Below are 15,272 nucleotides of genomic sequence, written 5' to 3'. Positions count from 1 at the left end.
TTGCTATGCTCCAGTTCCTCACCGATTTGAGATTCTTACATACAGTAGTTTAAAGTAGGACCTGATGCTTTGGCTTTCACTCACATTGAACTGTAAGTATAGTTACCCAGCAAAGCAGCCCTAAAAATATATACTGTTGTCACTTTTCCTCTATTCCAACCCTTACTACAAATCGATCATTCACAAGCTCACAAACAAACTACCAATTCCTCTCACATTCAAAAGCCCCATTATGTAGTTGAACTTTGGGCTTTTATAAAAAGCGAGCACACAGATATACTGTCCCGACCTTAGCAAAGGAGGCTGGGAGTGGTATAGCGCGGCAGTCTAATGTCACCCATATCTAAATAGGAAAAGGGAACTGCTGATAACATAAGACAGATTTATACAATGAATTATTATGTAAAAGACCGATCCCAGCACAATAAATGTCGGTAATAAGCATCATAAATCTACGTCAGTGACATCTCGAGGTCAACACTATAATATTGTTACCAGGACAAAAAGCGGTAAACATGGCTTTTTAGTATGGGCCTGCTCTCCTCCTTGGTGCGCCCCCCCCCTTACCTCGCGCAGCATCAAATGACGCCACAGAGTCGTGTGTCGTCGCGGCATGTAACCTGCGGCGTCATTTGACGTCACGTTACTGTGGAAACCATGATGTCACATGACTTCGTCGTTGCCATGGTAACGCGTCCTGGAGCCGGCTGAACCTCGGTAAGTAGAGGTTGCAGAGGACTCGTGCGGTCCCCCGGCATTTAATTTAAATGCCTGGGGGGAGAGCGCAAGACCTCTGCAACTGCCCACACCCCCCAAAAAATCTCGCACCCCCAAGTTTGTACACCTCTGCCCTATACCTCTGTCCTTCTAGAGGACCAGGGAAGAGCCAGGACAGCTGCAGATGCCCTGACCTGTAGTGGTAGTCCAGGGACCATCCCCAAGTTGACCATCCCAGAGACTGCAGTGCGCAGGGATCTGCCTTGTTCCTGTACTGTCAGACCAAGAGAATAAACCGTTCCTGTTATACTCCCGCCTAGTGTGTGATCTTACTGGGGGGAGCGGTGATGGTTCTACTGTAGGAGATCATCTTCACCTATCTGGAGCCTACAGCAGATGGAGGCGCTCTACTGCTAGAGAACCATGTGGGTAATGTACCCCAGAAACCTGATCCTGTGTCCCCACAACCACCAGCGGACAGCTCAGCCCTCCTGTTACCAGCAGGTATCATGCACCACATGACCAGTAATGGCAGAAGCTCCCAGAGGGCGGGGGAAACACCGTTGCATACGCATCAGCTGTTACCATTGCAATATGTTATAAAACATATTAATAACACACATGGGAGAAATTTGCCGACTACTAAACCACTAATGAGGGACACCAGCCTATTTAGTTTATGATTCCTAAATGAAAGAGAGGGTGAAAGGAGGAAGGAAGAGGAAGGAAAGAAGAAAAGAAGGAAAGGAGATAGGAGGGGAAAGGAGAGAGGGGGAAAGGGAGAGAGGAGGGGTGCGACCGTGAAAGGGTAACCAGGCCATCAATAAAGGTATTATGCCTGGCTGGTTACCTTTGAACCATATTTGTGGGTTTAGAGTGTCAGCTCTTGGACCCATTGGTTGTACATGAAATTTATGTGATTGTGCAACAATAAAGAATGTGTGTGTTTTACTTTACAAGGAGCGCTAACTGGTGGAGAATCTGAGGGAGGGACACATTGGTTGTACATGACATGTATGTGTGTTTTACCTTTCCAGGAGTGCTAACCAGCGGAGATTCTCAGGGAGGGACACATTGGATGTACATGACATGTATGTGTGTTTTACCTTTCCAGGAGTGCTAACCAGTGGGGAGTCTCAGGGAGGGACACATTGGTTGTACATGAGATGTGTGTGTGTTTTACCTTTCCAGGAGTGCTAACCAGTGGGGAGTCTCAGGGAGGGACACATTGGATGTTCATGACATGTATGTGTGTTTTACCTTTCCAGGAGTGCTAACCAGCAGAGATTCTCAGGGAGGGACACATTGGTTGTACATGACATGTGTGTGTGTTTTACCTTTCCAGGAGTGCTGACCAGCGGGGAGTCTCAGGGAGGGACACATTGGATGTACATGACATGTGTGTGTGTTTTACCTTTCCAGGAGTGCTGACCAGCGGAGATTCTCAGGCTATGAATTTCAAGGGGGGATTGCGGTAAAAGTGTTGTCACATTGTGTCTAGGTAGACGGGGCCCCGAGTTGCTGGCCACCCCAAAAATGTATCCAGGAATCACGTCAGATTCCCGGGGACATATAAGCACAGACCTCCCTTGAATCCTCCCTTGAAGACAGTTACGCGACTCACCGCCAAGTTCCCTGCTTCAGCACAGACCAGAAAGGTAAAAGGGGCATAGGGATGTGAGGTGTCCATGGCCCAGACAAGAGGTCCCTGGGTTAATGGGAAAACACAGTAAATGCCCATGTCATCTACTATGCGCACTCCGCCCCGCTGCCTAATCCCCCCAGTGCTCCTGTCCCCCCCCCCCCTACCTTGCTTTCCGGCGAGCGGGGGTCACGTGACATCATGCCATGACCCCGCGGCATCATTTGACGCCGTGTTGCCATTGCGACGGTTCATGTGACTTCACATTGTCCCGCGGCGTCATGTTGAATGGTTTTGAAGCAAAAGGTGGCACTGTGTGCTCATTTGCATGTCATTTCCCAGAATCCCTTGCTGCAGTGGAAGCGCTGTATGCTGGGTGATAATGGTGAAAGGCAGGGTTACAGACCTGCCTAAGACATGCAAATGAACATACATTTGTATGTACATTTGCTATATGCTTTGCTGTGGAGGGTTTTTGTCACTTTTTTTTACCCACCATAACTTTACTATATAAATGTGTGCTGCCTGAATATATATCATTAGCAGCCTACGTGTCATCCAAGTACTAAACTAATCAGGAGGAATCAATCCATATATGCAGACACACATGGGATACTAAATGGTATGCAGAATAGATCAACAGCACAACCGTGGACCCTCAGGTAATAGTTAATGCATCGCTACACAACTATGTTCAGAAGTGTATCCGGAGTAGAACCGCTCCACTCAGTCGTGACATCACCAACACACGATGCGCGTTTCACGTGCTGAGGCACGCTTCTTCAGGGAAGAGGAGTCAGTAAAGGGAGTTCATGTTTTTAGGTATGCTGTTTTGTTATATTATTAATAAAATGGAAATTTTTGGTTCATATGTGGGTGAGCTTCGGACAGCCACCAAACATGTTTGTATATCATGCCACGCTCAGTAGCACTGCTTTTTGACACCAATATATATGCTGTATATATGATGTAAGGTTGGTTTTGGTGTTCTGGAGCTTGATGGGTTATGCAGCTGTTGTTGCTTGGAGGTGTGGCTCTCCTCCCCAGGGTTTAAAGCTCACCGCCCCACTTTCCAATTACCAGTTTTTATCATGTTCCTGTGTATCACAGAACCAGTATGGTCTGTCTCCCTCCAGCAGAGAAGAGAGGTACATGAGGATTGTGCCAGGTAGTATTAGGACCTGCAGATTGGGCATGCCGTGAAGTGGCTGCTGGCTTATAACCGTTTGGCCAAAGGATTTAACTAAATTACCCTTTTTCGTGTGCAGATAAGCACTGAGGTATTGCACTATACGTTGTGTTATTTTGGATGATGCTCTGGCCTTACAGTTTTTGATGGTTTAACAGTCTCCAAATCACAACGCACACATTCCCAATGTGGGTTACAGTACATTATTTTTACAGGTGTTCTGAACAATGTGTATCTTTCAGAGAAGTAACAGTGATGCTGTAATCAGTGGTGTATAGTAATAGAATCACTAGTGAAATACAAAATAGATTTTTTTTCTTCAAAAGTGCTTTAACTTTCTGTCTTTGTGAAAAGTACCTGAAGAGGCTGCACATGTAAAAATATACCCAGGTAAATAGGGAGGAAAAGACACCAGCTTCAGATGTATGTATACTGGTACCCTGGTGTGCCACTATCCTCTGCCAAGGCTGCCCGCAGGCCCGGGGAACCACTGCCAGCTGCTCAGTGAGTGACTCCCACACTGTGCGGAGAGAGGAGACAGATCTCAGCATCGGCTGAGCAGCTGACATGTTATAGGTGTGTGGGAGAGGGTGGTACATGTGAGAGAGAGGGGGTCAGTGAGGTCTTCTAATTTAAACCCCAAAAAGTTTAAAGCAGCAATCCAAGCTGCCGTTTTTTTCCCCACTTTAATATGTACATCGATACAATCCACCGAATGATAAGTAATTAGCTAAGTTGCCAATTGATTAGTTCTCCTGTGATCGATCAGCGAAGATTCACTAAATTGCTGTCAGTGCAGCAGAAGAGGACCAAAGATGCAAAGTTTTGTGGGGAAGATCATGTGACCAGGCAGTCACTAGATACAATTGGTGCACTGCTAGAGGGGGCAGGGCTCAAGAGGTATGCTAGAGCCTGTTTCAGAAGAGGAATGCCTCTGAAATGCCCTCCCCCTCAGTACCCGACTAGCACCCTCGCTATCCACCTTTAAGACCCACCTTAAGACACACTTGCTTAAAGAAGCATGAGTAGCACCATGGATAATACTATACACGATACATAAAGCTTGGCCCCCTGCAGAATCACTTACCTGAATGCCCTCCTACTGTCTCTGTATGTTCCCCCCAACAATTAGATTGTAAGCTCCTCGGAGCAGGGACTCCTCTTCCAAAATGTTACTTTTATGACTGAAGCACTTATTCCCATGATCTGTTATTTGTATTGTTATTTATATGATTGTATCACAGAGAAAAGGAAACCTAGTGTACAAGCACTCTATCACAGCTGAATGTATAGTGAATATGTTAAAATACTTTATTTGTACCAATAAATAAAAAAAGGGGGTTTAAAATAAAATGTGTATCAAACAGTACGTGACTGTCATTGGTAACGTAACTCTGGTAAGTTAAATTGATAAACCGTATGGAGATCCTTAATAGATGTTCAGGATCTATTGCTATAGTATAGCTACCTATAAATATAACAATGGGGCCGTCACGGGGCCACTGTTTAGATACCGTTCTGTCCCCATAGGGACCGGGTCAGAACATGTGTTAATAACTTACAATAATGCGTTAGTGATCTGTGGCACGGGTGCGATAGTAGTACAATCACTGTGTCCACCCAGTAAGTTAGTACAGAATCAGTGGATGACCTCCCTGACTGTATGGCAAGTGATAGGATTATGCTGATAGCAATGGAGGCAAACACATGTTAGAGTTTCTTCCCCACACCCCCACTAGCATATAGGGTGGTATAATATGTACTTTGAGATAGGTTTGTATCCCTCTCAATGTGTTTATTACGTTATTGTAGCCAGATGAGTGTTTATTCTATGCTCCGGCTGGGGCTCATGTGGGGGATAATATGTGGTACCCCGTATACAGATGATCTCCTATATAGTGGATACTGCTGTAGGGTTAGACCCTCATGCCACTCGCCCAAGGAGGGTAACTGACTATGGAGAACTTACACTGCAATATTCATGACCAAATAGTAAACCCGAGTGAGGCACTCAATAGAACCTTATGGGAGGGGGTTGTAGCGCATCGTATGCAGAGCACACTAAGTATAGTAGTATAATAGATAGTACATAAATAGTACTTGTGCTCCGAGATGAGATGAGCTCCTGTCCTGGAGCCTCACGAGTAAACAGCTGAAACCGGGCCGGTTATAGCCACGGAGAGGCAGGTATCATGCACAGCGGTGCATGCGAACCCGCAGTACATACATTCCACCCCCAAAAAGAATTGGCCTTAGTATCACTGATAAGTAGATCAATATGTTTAACCTCTGTGTGAAGCTAAGCACACAGCGCAGTGACTGATAGGATACAATCACTGCGTGACCTAGCAGGCTAGTGTACGCGATCCTGTTAGGAGCGCGAAGAGGTCTGAGCAGGGGAAATTTAAAATGCAGATACCTAACAGCTGATAGAGCTGGCCCCTCACTTCCACAGTGTGCTGTGCGGCGGGCAAACCGGCATCCGTTATCCACACAGACCCCTGCACCCGGACAAAAGTGTCTCCGTGTAAGTATAACTACACATGTACTTTGAAGAGGTACACCGGGCTGACACTAGCTTTGGGTCATGGTGGTGATTGTGGGCTGCCAAAAGGGGGTTCTCTATTGGTGCCGAGAGGGCAAATACTCAGGGATAGGGGAGGTCTGAATCTTAGTGGGTCACATGTGAGACCACAGCGCATAGTCCCCTATATCAGTAACACAAAAAGACAAAAGCGCAAACGCACATAGTGAAGTTTGTAAAAATAATAATTATTTTTACAAACTTCACTATGTGCGTTTGCGCTTTTGTCTTTTTGTGTTATAGTTGCCTAGGGGTTTTTCCCCTGTCCATATAGCTGCAGATCACCCATCGAATTAGAGGTTGTATTTAGTTTTAAATTGACACAATGGTGGTGAAGGGTTAAAACACTAGAAATAATAATTTGCGCACTTTTTTTGTTTTGTTCTGTTGTAATCCCCTATATCAGCGCTGATATGCTCGAGGGTATGCCTAACTAAACAGTGGGCTTATGAAACAGCCCCATAAAACCAGAGGATCCTGCGGTAGGAGAGTATGATCCGCAGAATCCCCATAATACAAATACGCGGAGGAAGCTGCGCAGAAGGCAGCAGTAGGCTTGTCGGCAAAATACTGTTTTCAAATGAAAAGCTTCCCGCGTGTGCATGAGTGTGTGTAGCCAACGCGCGCGTTTCACGTATGAACGCTTCTTCAGGGCACGTAAGGGGAGGTCCCTGTGTCTGGGTAGACCTTTAAATAGTCATTGTAGGCGTGTCTGTAAATACACTTAACCCCTAAGTTGCTGAATCAGCACGGATAATGCATCCCACTAAAAGCAGTGCACCAAGGGTGGTCTGATGTGCATAGCAACTGTACTAGCCAGACCTTAATGCTCCTACTGAATTGCAAATTGTATATATCATTTGGCAAAACTTACAAGAGGCTTGGTATCTGCGGCTAAATAATAATAATTATAACTGTAAGACATTCTTGTTATAAATGCCCACAAAACACGGGGTAAGTGTAAAAATCAATTTTAATATTTATTGATGTTAGTGATGGTTAGTCACTGTATATATAGCAAGATTATTATGTATATTCTCAATGGTATGACCAGGAAGATCTTTGTCTTCCTTATTGAAAATAAATAAATACATTGCACATTATTCGTTTCCGTATCGTTATTCTTGTAACAATTTAGTTATTATGACATGCTTCAAGGTTGATGGATTAACAAAAGGGGTTTAACAAAAGGGGTTTAACAAAAGGGGGGTAAATGTAATCTGGAACCTGGATGGGGAATTTAAATGACTTCCATGGGTTAAATGAAAGGGCTAAAGACAACGCCCTCATTGAGTCCAGATGGACTCAGTGTTCCCAAAGTGTATATCCACCTGGACTCAATTTTAAGTAGTTCAGTATCCCAGTCTCCCCGTCTGATTCCTGGGGTGAGCTGATCTATTCCCATAAATGACATTGCCTTGAGATCTCCCTTGTGACAGATGTGTACATGGTTGGCAACTGGTGTATCCAATTTGTTGCGGATGGATCCCACGTGCGCCAGGATCCGTGTCTTCAATAGACGCCGTGTTTTTCCCACGTATTTTTTCCCACATTTACAGGTTCCCATATAGATTACCCCTGTGGTGTTACAGTTTATAAATTGCGTATTTGGAAATGTTTGGTGTTGTCTTGGTTGCTGAAGGTTTTGGATACAGTTATGTATTGGCAAGCTTTGCATCTTTGACAGTGAAAGCACCCTTCAACACGGGGTGGTAGCCAGGTGGCCCTAGGTGTTTCTACAGTGTAATGGCTGTGGATGAAATGGCCCCGAAGATTTTTGGCCCTTCTGCTGACCATTGCTGGATAGGGAAGGATGGAGTCACATATGTCTTCGTCTGCCCTCAGAATGTGCCAGTGTTTCTGTAGCATTTCCCTGGCTACCTTCCACTGCTTATTGAAGGTGCCTATGAATCTTACTGTCTTTAGCTCTTGTTGTATGACTATCTTTCATCAGTTCAGTTCTGATCTGATGCTTAGCTCTTTTGTATGCGTTTTTATGATTTTTTTGACTGTATCCTCTTGCTGCAAAGCGGATTTTCATGTCCCTGGCCTTTTCTTCAAAATCCCTGTCATTGCTACAGTTCCTTCTCAATCATAGAAATTGTCCAACCGGTATACCCTTTATCAATGGTCTAGAAGAAGAGGATGTGACTTTGTAAATGGTTGCTATAGAAAGAAAAAAATGCTTGTTACCTTATACATTAAAAACATAATTCAGAGTTGTTTAAAAAAAATGCTACAAGTATTTTCTCAAAGTACAGAACTGAATTTTGTTTTTGTTTTATTTGTTTTTTAAATAAAACACATGTAGGATATTGCTTGGTCTGCAGCTTTAGGGCTGTTCTGTAGCGCGCGGCAGTTTTAGTTGGCTGAGGTTAGTCAGGCTGTATATAATGGTGCCGCGTGCGTGGAACCGGCCGACATGGGGGAAGATGAGTAAAATAAAGAATTTGCGCCGCTACCGGCGCTGAAATGTATGTATATGTGTATGCACAACGTTAATAAATTATTTAATAACGTATTTATAACACACACTACTTTTCCAGCCTGTCGCATGGACTCTATACACGCACAAAGTGTGTGTCACGTGCACGCGCGTTCGCACAGGCGCACATACTATAGAACGGCCCTTTACGTAGAACGCCGAGGACCTGGAAAGTAAGATTGTGATTTCAGAGCGCCATCTCGTGGTCGTTACTGAACTTGGTCAAATACAAACAAACTGAACCAGCGTTTTGTAAAATCCAGGTTGGAAATTCCTTCCCTCTCAGTCCGTGTGTTACAAATGAGGAACTCCTCTGGGTTTTTAAAGAGTAAGCAGACTTCAGGTAGGTACAGAAACTGGGAGCAGATACCAACATTTGGCTCCCTTGTTGATATATAAAAATAAAATAACTTAACAGCTGTATAAATATTTACCGGGATGAGTTCAAGACCGGCCAGCTCACTCTCTGAAGAATCCACACAAAGTACAGGGCGGCATAATGACGATAAATCAGTTTGTAGTCAGACACACCAATTGATTTTTAAAGCAAAACACAAAATGAAACCAGAACATGATTTGATACTTGAGCTAACAGATCGCACAACATGTAGTGTCCAGGAAAATCAGCGCACCTCAATATGATAAAAAAGGGGAAGAAAAAGAAAAAAAAAAGGGAAATAAGTAAATAAATAAAAGAATAGTGAAGCACGTTCACAGATAACTTTCAACACAGCAGAATGGTGAGATACGTACTTAACTGAAAGTGCCTGAGCCGAGCCACTAAGAGGTTTCTTTGCTCCTTCGCTCCCACAGAGAATGGATTAAGGGAAGTAGAGAATCTTCGTAAAAGTTCAAACTTTAGACAAAATTCAAAGTAACACTCACATAAAACAGAGTATACACAGTAGATATGGGACCAGCTATTACACTTCTCTCCGGTGACCGCGATTCTCCTTCGCCGGTCAGGATCTCCTGGGACACAGAGCCGGCGTCACCGCGCCGAGCCCTGCAGTTACAAAGGCCCCGCGCTTTCCCCATGACAATTAAACTGATTGCCGGGGAGAGTTCGGTGGCATTTGTAACGGTCTTAACTTTTCCGGTGGCATCTCCTCCTGCATGGTCCCGTCATCATGGCTCCGCGAGGTCCCGCACATGTGCCTGCACCGATCCCTGTAAACATTCCAGCAGGCCCTGCCTGGGAGGAAAGTACAAGTGGTATATACTTATTGTGGTGCCCACACCACATGACAGTCTCTTGTCCCAATTTAAGGCCGGTGCTTTCCCTGGCCTTACACAGCGCGCCATCAGGGTGACGTCACGGAGCTGGTTCGCCCTCATTGGGCGAACCGCTCACGTGACCGGCCCTGCGCTCCAGCAAGCGGGGAAATTTCAAAACGTCATCAGACACACGCTTCCCCAAGCGTGCTGAAGCGTGCGCGAGCCCCTGCTAAAGCCGCTCTCATTGCGGCTGCAGGGGCTCAGTGCCGAGCGTGAGCGCGCCTCAGCACGGGTCATGTCCCAGGCCTTAGCTGAACTCATTGCTGCTCAAGGGGGCGCCACCAGCTACTGAATTTAAAGGGTCACTTACTTTCTCACACACGGATATTGAATGTTGAATTATTTGTGGAAAAACAAATGTTGAAAAATGATCATGTTTCATTAGGTTCTCTTGATCTATTATTAGGACTTAGATTAAGATCTAATAACATTTTAGTTTTGAAATGTTTGAAAATTCTAATTGGTCCACACACAGACGATTTATTGGTCCATGACGCAGACGTCAGGCTATTTGTTTTCATCATGGACAAATAAATCACTTTTTTCTTCAGTTACGGTGTGCGCTGGTATATTGGATCACTTGGTGATTTGTTCCTGTTTATATCCTCTCCCTTTACCGTGTACCCCATCTTTTTGGCTGTTACCTTCTACTTCAAAGGGCTCCTGTTTCTGTTAAATCGATGTCAGCGCAGTAACTTCTAGCGAGCATGCAAACGTCCATAAAATGTGTAGCATTCAAAAATAACATGTTTTATTGATTCTGTACTTTAGTCTGTGAGCAAATTTCCAACATTAAATTTAAAATGAAAAAGCAGCACTTGCTCCGCAGCATCATCCACAGAAGTGCTCACTTCGCTGGACATGATACTAGTTAAACTTCCCATTTGGCCAGACATACTGCAACATCGGATTTTGGTTCTGCATAGTTTTAAAGTTGAGGCAAAAAAAATAAATGAAAACTGACAGAACAATGATATCAAATGACTGATGTCTCCGTATCGATTCATTACTCTTTGCCCGGGTTCTCCAAGCCGCTTCCTGCTCTGCATATTCCGGTCTCCAAGCCGCTTCCTGGTCTGCATATTCCGGTCTCCAAGCCGCTTCCTGCTCTGCATATTCCTGTCTCCACGCCGCTTCCTGCTCTGCATATTCCGGTCTCCACGCCGCTTCCTGCTCTGCATATTCCGGTCTCCAAGCCGCTTCCTGCTCTGCATATTCCGGTCTCCACGCCGCTTCCTGCTCTGCATATTCCGGTCTCCAAGCCGCTTCCTACTCTGCATATTCCGGTCTCCACGCCGCTTCCTGCTCTGCATATTCCGGTCTCCACGCCGCTTCCTGCTCTGCATATTCCGGTCTCCAAGCCGCTTCCTGCACTGCATATTCCGGTCTCCACGCCGCTTCCTGCTCTGCATATTCCTGTCTCCACGCCGCTTCCTGCTCTGCATATTCCGGTCTCCAAGCCGCTTCCTGCTCTGCATATTCCGGTCTCCAAGCCGCGTCCTGCTCTGCATATTGAAGGGGTTATAGTATTGTTTGGAATATAATTTCTTAATTAACAGAAAAATATTTTTTTTTAAAAAGGTGCTAAATGTTGATTTCACATTCCGCCTTCCTAACCCTAACCCTATGCCTTCCTAACCCTAAGCCTTCCTAAACCTAACCCTAACCCTATGCCTTCCTAACCCTAAGCCTTCCTAAACCTAACCCTAACCCGATGCCTTCCTAACCCTAACCCTAACACTATGCCTTCCTAACCCTAAGCCTTCCTAACCCTAACCCTAACACTATGCCACCCTAATCCTATGCCTTCCTAACCCTAACCCTATGCCTTCCTAACCCTATGCCTTCCTAACCCTAACCCTATGCCTTCCTAACCCTAAGCCTTCCTAACCCTAACCCTATGCCTTCCTAACCCTATGCCTTCCTAACCCTAACCCTATGCCTTCCTAACCCTAACCCTATGCCATCCTAACCCTAACCCTATGCCTTCCTAACCCTAACCCTATGCCTTCCTAACCCTAAGCCTTCCTAACCCTATAACCCTAACCCTAAGCCTTCCTAACCCTAACACTATGCCACCCTAACCCTAACACTATGCCTCCCTAACCCTAATAACCCTAACAGCCTTCCATTCTAAATCCCCAAAGTTGAGGATTTACACCAAAAAAAATAAAAATATATATATATTTTTACATTTCACGCTGGTAAAAAATCCCATTTTTCCAGTGCATGTTTTTGAAAAATGTAACTTTTTCCTCTTCCTACTAGAAAGTGCCCACGTATGGGAGTCTGTGCAACTCGAGGGCATCAGAAACCAATGGGATATCTGCTGAATTTCTCCCACGTATGGGAGTCTGTGCAACTCGAGGGCATCAGAAACCAATGGGATATCTGCTGAAATTCTCCCACGTATTGGAGTCTGTGCAACTCGAGGGCATCAGAAACCAATGGGATATCTGCTGAATTTCTCCCACGTATGGGAGTCTGTGCAACTCGAGGGCATCAGAAACCAATGGGATATCTGCTGAATTTCTCCCACGTATGGGACTCTGTGCAACTCGAGGGCATCAGAAACCAATGGGATATCTGTTGAATTTCTCCCACGTATGGGAGTCTGTGCAACTCGAGGGCATCAGAAACCAATGGGATATCTGCTGAATTTCTCCCACGTATGGGAGTCTGTGCAACTCGAGGGCATCAGAAACCAATGGGATATCTGCTGAATTTCTCCCACGTATGGGGAGTCTGTGCAACTCGAGGGCATCAGAAAACCAATGGGATATCTGCTAAATTTCTCCCACGTATGGGAGTCTGTGCAACTCGAGGGCATCAGAAACCAATGGGATATCTGCTGAATTTCTCCCACGTATGGGACTCTGTGCAACTCGAGGGCATCAGAAACCAATGGGATATCTGCTGAATTTCTCCCACGTATGGGAGTCTGTGCAACTCGAGGGCATCAGAAACCAATGGGATATCTGCTGAATTTCTCCCACGTATTGGAGTCTGTGCAACTCGAGGGCATCAGAAACCAATGGGATATCTGCTGAATTTCTCCCACGTATTGGAGTCTGTGCAACTCGAGGGCATCAGAAACCAATGGGATATCTGCTGAATTTCTCCCACGTATGGGAGTCTGTGCAACTCGAGGGTATCAGAAACCAATGGGATATCTGCTGAATTTCTCCCACGTATGGGACTCTGTGCAACTCGAGGGTATCAGAAACCAATGGGATATCTGCTGAATTTCTCCCACGTATGGGAGTCTGTGCAACTCGAGGGCATCAGAAACCAATGGGATATCTGCTGAATTTCTCCCACGTATGGGACTCTGTGCAACTCGAGGGTATCAGAAACCAATGGGATATCTGCTGAATTTCTCCCACGTATGGGAGTCTGTGCAACTCGAGGGCATCAGAAACCAATGGGATATCTGCTGAATTTCTCCCACGTATGGGAGTCTGTGCAACTCGAGGGTATCAGAAACCAATGGGATATCTGCTGAATTTCTCCCACGTATGGGAGTCTGTGCAACTCGAGGGCATCAGAAACCAATGGGATATCTGCTGAATTTCTCCCACGTATGGGAGTCTGTGCAACTCGAGGGCATCAGAAACCAATGGGATATCTGCTGAATTTCTCCCACGTATGGGAGTCTGTGCAACTCGAGGGCATCAGAAACCAATGGGATATCTGCTGAATTTCTCCCACGTATGGGAGTCTGTGCAACTCGAGGGCATCAGAAACCAATGGGATATCTGCTGAATTTCTCCCACGTATGGGAGTCTGTGCAACTCGAGGGCATCAGAAACCAATGGGATATCTGCTGAAATTCTCCCACGTATTGGAGTCTGTGCAACTCGAGGGCATCAGAAACCAATGGGATATCTGCTGAAATTCTCCCACGTATTGGAGTCTGTGCAACTCGAGGGCATCAGAAAACCAATGGGATATCTGCTAAATTTCTCCCACGTATGGGAGTCTGTGCAACTCGAGGGCATCAGAAACCAATGGGATATCTGCTGAATTTCTCCCACGTATGGGACTCTGTGCAACTCGAGGGCATCAGAAACCAATGGGATATCTGCTGAATTTCTCCCACGTATGGGAGTCTGTGCAACTCGAGGGCATCAGAAACCAATGGGATATCTGCTGAATTTCTCCCACGTATTGGAGTCTGTGCAACTCGAGGGCATCAGAAACCAATGGGATATCTGCTGAATTTCTCCCACGTATTGGAGTCTGTGCAACTCGAGGGCATCAGAAACCAATGGGATATCTGCTGAATTTCTCCCACGTATGGGAGTCTGTGCAACTCGAGGGTATCAGAAACCAATGGGATATCTGCTGAATTTCTCCCACGTATGGGACTCTGTGCAACTCGAGGGTATCAGAAACCAATGGGATATCTGCTGAATTTCTCCCACGTATGGGAGTCTGTGCAACTCGAGGGCATCAGAAACCAATGGGATATCTGCTGAATTTCTCCCACGTATGGGACTCTGTGCAACTCGAGGGTATCAGAAACCAATGGGATATCTGCTGAATTTCTCCCACGTATGGGAGTCTGTGCAACTCGAGGGCATCAGAAACCAATGGGATATCTGCTGAATTTCTCCCACGTATGGGAGTCTGTGCAACTCGAGGGTATCAGAAACCAATGGGATATCTGCTGAATTTCTCCCACGTATGGGAGTCTGTGCAACTCGAGGGCATCAGAAACCAATGGGATATCTGCCGAATTTCTCCCACGTATGGGAGTTTGTGCAACTCGAGGGCATCAGAAACCAATGGGATATCTGCTGAATTTCTCCCACGTATGGGAGTCTGTGCAACTCGAGGGCATCAGAAACCAATGGGATATCTGCTGAATTTCTCCCACGTATGGGAGTCTGTGCAACTCGAGGGCATCAGAAACCAATGGGATATCTGCTGAATTTCTCCCACGTATGGGAGTCTGTGCAACTCGAGGGCATCAGAAACCAATGGGATATCTGCTGAAATTCTCCCACGTATTGGAGTCTGTGCAACTCGAGGGCATCAGAAACCAATGGGATATCTGCTGAATTTCTCCCACGTATGGGACTCTGTGCAACTCGAGGGCATCAGAAACCAATGGGATATCTGTTGAATTTCTCCCACGTATGGGAGTCTGTGCAACTCGAGGGCATCAGAAACCAATGGGATATCTGCTGAATTTCTCCCACGTATGGGAGTCTGTGCAACTCGAGGGCATCAGAAACCAATGGGATATCTGCTGAATTTCTCCCACGTATGGGAGTCTGTGCAACTCGAGGGCATCAGAAAACCAATGGGATATCTGCTAAATTTCTCCCACGTATGGGAGTCTGTGCAACTCGAGGGCATCAGAAACCAA

The sequence above is a fragment of the Ascaphus truei genome, chromosome 18 (genome assembly GCF_040206685.1).
Source record: "Ascaphus truei isolate aAscTru1 chromosome 18, aAscTru1.hap1, whole genome shotgun sequence".
Classification (NCBI taxonomy): Eukaryota; Metazoa; Chordata; class Amphibia; order Anura; family Ascaphidae; genus Ascaphus; species Ascaphus truei.
The sequence above is the reverse complement of the archived record's forward strand: the minus strand, read 5'-3'. Positions refer to the sequence as shown.